Source organism: Etheostoma spectabile, unplaced genomic scaffold (genome assembly GCF_008692095.1).
Source record: "Etheostoma spectabile isolate EspeVRDwgs_2016 unplaced genomic scaffold, UIUC_Espe_1.0 scaffold00003502, whole genome shotgun sequence".
In the NCBI taxonomy this organism is placed as follows: domain Eukaryota; kingdom Metazoa; phylum Chordata; class Actinopteri; order Perciformes; family Percidae; genus Etheostoma; species Etheostoma spectabile.
The window spans coordinates 34,104-40,000 of NW_022603038.1; the positions used below are offsets into that span (position 1 = coordinate 34,104).

Sequence of the window (5,897 nt, forward strand, 5' to 3'; positions counted from 1 at the left end):
TTGAATATCCCTCTCTTTGTCAGAGCCCTCACTTTCATCACATGCCCTCTCTCCAAACTCCCAAAACTCCTCTGGCTCTCCCTCTTCCTGCTCTCCAGTCCCTTGATTTGTTTCTCTCACTGCTGTTTTTCTCCCTTTTTGTTTACTAGGTCTCTATATCGCTTCCTTGTTTTATGATAAATATTAGAAGAAGATTAAACGTAGGGGTATGCATTACATTTCCCTCCCTACTCAACCTGGGCATAAAGCCTGTTGATTACTTTACACAAATGTAACTATTTGTTATCGCAATGCAACAGCAAAGACGGATGAAGTTACGTGTTAAGATCCCAAAAGTACTCACTTCCCGTACTCAAGTAGAAGTAGAGATAATTAGGTTAAAGAATACTCTGGTAAAAGTAGAAGTACTGATTTAACTTATTTACTCAAGTAAAAGTAAAAAAGTAGAGGCTTGGAAATTTAATTAAAGTGTAAAAGTAAAAGTAGCCTTATGAATGACAAAGCTACCTGGACCAGACAGATGTTACTAGACAGCACGCTGAGAAACTTCAGTGGACATGAAGAAAAAACTCTTTATACTTTATTCTTTATATGTCCTTGGCTACATTTTAAATGGCTGTCTGCAAATAGGTCTAAAACATATAGCTTATTTATTGTGACAGAGACTGGGACTCCAGGTTAATAAGATTCTGACCGAGTAGCAAGATATGAATTCAAGTGTGATTTTGTGAGAAGTCTGTTTATATTCCCATCCAATTAGATTACATTTTGTATCGGTAACTCCAGTGAAATTATTTTAAACTGATTGAGGACTAGATTATGACTGGATTTAGAGCTGATTCTGGTTTCCAACTTGGGCCCAGGTGTGTGTGTTAAAACACAGACGGAGTCAACTTCTCTCTGTTGATGCTTTTTTACAATCAAGCATCAGGATAAACATGGGGGGGGGGGGGGGGCATCTCTACTATGGCTGTGTGTGTGGTAATAAAATAAATAAATAACATTGTAAAGGCTACCATACCCAATGCATAGGAATCATATATGCTAGTAGATAATAACAATAAACCCACTATTAATTATATTATCTTAATGAGCAAGGACGTTCAACAATTGCCATTATATCGTATAACCAGCCAGGTGTAACCTAGGTAACAGGTGTAACCTAGGTAACAGGTGAAGAACACAAAGAGGCTAACTTTTAAATTTTCCCGAACTACAGACCAATACAACAACAAGCTCAAATGAAACATTTACATGGTTTGCATAACTGTACCTTCTGATAGACATAAGGCCACTTGGGTTATCTTTGGGCTGCTCTATGGTCTTCTGCAGAAGGATAAATCCCAGAGTTGGCTCACTCCAGATGATTTAAGCAACAAACGTCCCTGGGTGGACTTGAACCACCATCCTTTCAGTTAACAGCCAACTGCGCTGACCTATTGCGCCACAGAGACTGCTCCTGTCTGATGTTTTAAGAGCGGGAGCTCCATCTTTAAGCCACAAGCATTTGCTTTATGGCTTTTTGAGGTCGTGCTGCACATGTCTGCTTATCAGGCTATTTTCCTGTTACTCAGAAATTGGGGAAGTTGACTCATGCGGAAATGTAGAAGCTGGACGTACATTGTCTTGTTCTTACATGTCAATTGGATTCTGACTTTGAATTCAAATATTTGGCATCCAAGAAAATTCTGCAACTGATGATGTATCAGTCATTTTGCTGGTGGTTTCTTGGTCACAGCAACAAGCTTGATCATTGACATACAGTTGCACGCCACGTATCACAAAACTGTTGGGTGGGGCCTTATGTATTTGCTTGTATTACATCAAGTGACCTGCATACCAATGACCGTCAGTGATGGCAAAAGTACTCGCTGCTCGTACTCAAGTAGAAGTACAGATAATTGTGTTAACAAATACTCTGGTGAAAGTAGAAGTACTGATTTAACTTCTTTACTCAAGTAAAAGTACCAAAGTACAGGCTTAGCAATTAACTTTAAAAAAGTAAGAAGACTCGCCCCAACGTTGCTATTAAAAACCTCCTTCACCATTCTAAATGTCTGAGGGACAGTTGGTAGGTTTTATGTGTTGTACAACCTCACTAAGTAACGTCAGAGAAACGGGCTTAAATTCCTCAAACACAGCTGAGTGTGTAGAAGAAGCAGATAAAAATACCCTAAAATTAGCACTGGTAAGCGAAAATTTTCTCACATGTACTAATTCTACACATCTGTCCAAGCAGGGGTGCATGGATTCATGACAGAGTTAAAAGTATTAAATAACAATCTAGGTTATTGGCAATTGCTAGCTATGACAGAAGAGAGATGCTGCATCTTCACCACCTTCCCAGCATTCTGGTATGTGGATAGACTGTCCCTTAATACACCCAGTGACACATGTAGATTGTCTTTCCATCTTCGTTCAGCTTGTCTGCAGTGTTGCCTAAGGGCCCTTGTGGTGTCATTTAGCCAGGGGTTAACAGCTTTAATCCGATAAGGGGCAATAGAGTCTAGGATTTCAGTGCATGTGGAATGAAACTCAGAGAGAATGTTATCTGGGGAAGAGGGAGAGACCAGACCATTCGTGGCATAAAACTGTGAGCTCACAAACGCAGATGCAAACTCTCCAGCTGAAGAGGAGGTGATGCAGCGGCGCCTAGAAGCTGAGGAGACAGGTTTAATTGCAGGGGGTGGAACATGTCTATGTCTGTGGATCCTCATGGAGGCAGCTTGATTGATTGTTATGCTCCCTTATTTGTGCAATATAACCGAGATCTAATTTTTTATCAAACTGGGTTGGGAGAGTAACCTTTATGGTTACTTTTAGACAAACAAAGCAAGTAACGTCACTCAAAGAAAGTTACTGGCTGGGAATCAAAGCCTTATCAACTGCTTGGAAGGCAGCTATGCTCACCACTATACCACCATCACTGGACAATACAACATTCACTGCAAATCTTGCAACACATCTGGGTATTGAGTAAATGCTCAGAGATGCATTGCTGGCTTCCATTACCTATGAGATAATACAAGATTGTCCATGGCGGCACATCTGCCATTTGGTATAATGAGATGTGTGATAACCATTAAAGGAGGGCTTTCGTTGTCGGCAGGACTCGAACCTGCGAGGGGAGACCCCAATGGATTTCAAGTCCATCGCCTTAACCACTCGGCCACGACAACCTGAAAAGCAATGCATTACCGATTTGCACTAATATTATAACCTATTCAAGGCAAGGAAGCTTTATTTGTATAGCACTTTTTAGCCACAGGGCAATTCAAAGTACTTTACACAAAAACAGTTAAAAAATAAAAATAGATAAAACACAAGAATAAACAGTTAAAAAATAAAATCAGATAAAACACAAGAAGAAAAGTTACAGTGCAGTATACGAAATCAAACATTAAAGAAATTAACCATTTAAAGAAAGGCAACATCAAAAAGAAAGCTCTTCAGCCTTCAGCGTTCTGAATCAGCTGCAGCTGTCTGATAGATATCTTAGGGAGACCTGTAAAGACCCCGTTACAGTAGTCAAGTCTACTGAAGATGAAAGCATGGACAAGTTTTTCCAAATCCCGACACTACCGTTCAAAAGTTTGGGGTCACCCTAACAATTTTGTGTTTTCCTGAAAAGTCACACTTATTCATCACCATACGTTGTGAAATGAATAGAAAATAGAGTCAAGACATTGACAAGGTTCGAAATAATGATTTGTATTTGAAATAAGATTTTTTTAACATCAAACTTTGCTTTCGTCAAAGAATCCTCCATTTGCAGCAATTACAGCATTGCAGACCTTTGGCATTCTAGCTGTTAATTTGTTGAGGTAATCTGGAGAAATTGCACCCCATGCTTCCAGAAGCAGCTCCACCAGTTGGATTGGTTGGATGGGCACTTCTTGCGTACCATACGGTCAAGCTGCTCCCACAACAGCTCAATGGGGTTCAGATCTGGTGACTGCGCTGGCCACTCCATTACTGATAGAATACCAGCTGCCTGCTTCTGCTCTAAATAGTTCTTGCACAATTTGGAGGTGTGTTTAGGGTCATTGTCCTGTTGTAGGATGAAATTGGCTCCAATCAAGCGCTGTCCACTGGGTGTGGCATGGCGTTGCAAAATGGAGTGATAGCCTTCCTTATTCAGAATCCCTTTTACCCTGTACAGATCTCCCACCTTACCAGCACCAAAGCAACCCCAGACCATCATATTACCTCCACCATGCTTAACAGATGGCGTCAGGCATTCTTCCAGCATTTTTTCATTTGTTCTGCGTCTCACAAACGTTCTTCTTTGTGATCCAAACACCTCAAACTTGGATTAATCCATCCACAACACTTTTTTCCAGTCTTCCTCTGTCCAATGTCTGTGTTCTTTTGCCCATCTTAATCTTTTTCTTTTATTGGCCAGTCTCAGATATGGCTTTTTCTTTGCCACTCTGCCCTGAAGCCCAGAATCCCAAAGCCGCCTCTTCACTGTAGATGTTGACACTGGTGTTTTGCGGGTACTATTTAATGAAGATGCCAGTTGGGGACCTGTGAGGCGTCTGTTTCTCAAACTAGAGACTCTAATGTACTTATCTTCTTGCTCAGTTGTGCAACGCAGCCTCCCACTTCTTTTTCTACTCTGGTTAGAGCCTGTTTGTTAGAGCCTCCTCTGAAGGGAGTAGTACACACCGTTGTAGGAAATTTTCAATTTCTTAGCAATGTCTCACATGGAATAGCCTCCATTTCTAAGGACAAGAATAGACTGTCGAGTTTCAGATGAAAGTTCTCTTTTTCTGGCCATTTTGAGCGTTCAATTGACCCCACAAATGTGATGCTCCAGAAACTCAATCTGCTCAAAGGAAGGTCAGTTTTGTAGCTTCTGTAACGACCTAAACTGTTTTCAGATGTGTGAACATGATTGCACAAGGGTTTTCTAATCATCAATTAGCCTTCTGAGCCAATGAGCAAACACATTGTACCATTAGAACACTGGAGTGATAGTTGCTGGAAATGGGCCTCTATACACCTGTGTACATATTGCACCAAAAACCAGACATTTGCAGCTAGAATAGTCATTTACTACATCACCAATGTATGGAGTGTATTTCTTCAAAGTTAAGACTAGTTTAAAGTTATCTTCATTGAAAAGTACAGTGCTTTTCCTTCAAAAATAAGGACATTACAATGTGACCCTAAAACTTTTGAACGGTAGTGTATGTATATGTATATATATATATATATATATATATATATATATATATATATATATATATATATATATATATATATAAATATGTATGAGTCTTTATATATGCATCTTTTAATATAACATGAGACCAATTCTGTGGACACAGAGTGGACCTGATTAGACGCTGTACTCGGACTGTTGGCCAAGCTCTGCCAAATTTTCCTCATGGAAAAATAAAGGTCTTTTGATTTGATTTGATGGTCAGCGACAGTCGGACTGTCGGCCGTAGAAGGGATATATGCTTTGGCTGGATAAACAGCTGTGGAAGGTATATCAGCCGTGAAAGGACTGTGAACAGTGCATTGAGAAAGGGAAGGGCAGCCACGCTAAAGCCCACACACCGTTCATCAAGAAAGAAAGGGACACGCTCAGCAGAAGAGGGGAGATGGGGACCAGAAGAAAGAGTGCCAAAGGGAAGGGCAACCGCTCTAAAGTTGACCTGCCGTTTTTCAAGAAAGAAATAGATGCCAGCAGCCATGCCGAGGACAGAGCAGAGCCTTCCCAAAAGATTGCCATTGTCATGCCCACTAGACTACACTAGATTCAAGACCCAGATGGTGATTGAGGGTGATCCAAGAACGTACCCTGGACGAGATATACCAGTATACGTTAATGCACCTTACATATGCGGACTATATTTCACAATGTTCTGCATCGTTTGGCTTTA

General features: G+C 40.6%; 1 non-coding gene across 1 annotated transcript; it reads right to left on the reverse strand.

Moving 5' to 3' along the window:
* Positions 1-3,097: 3,097 nt before the first annotated feature.
* trnas-uga (transfer RNA serine (anticodon UGA)) lies at positions 3,098-3,179 on the reverse strand. Its single transcript has one exon. It is a non-coding gene; the product is annotated as a tRNA-Ser (tRNA).
* Positions 3,180-5,897: the final 2,718 nt, after the last annotated feature.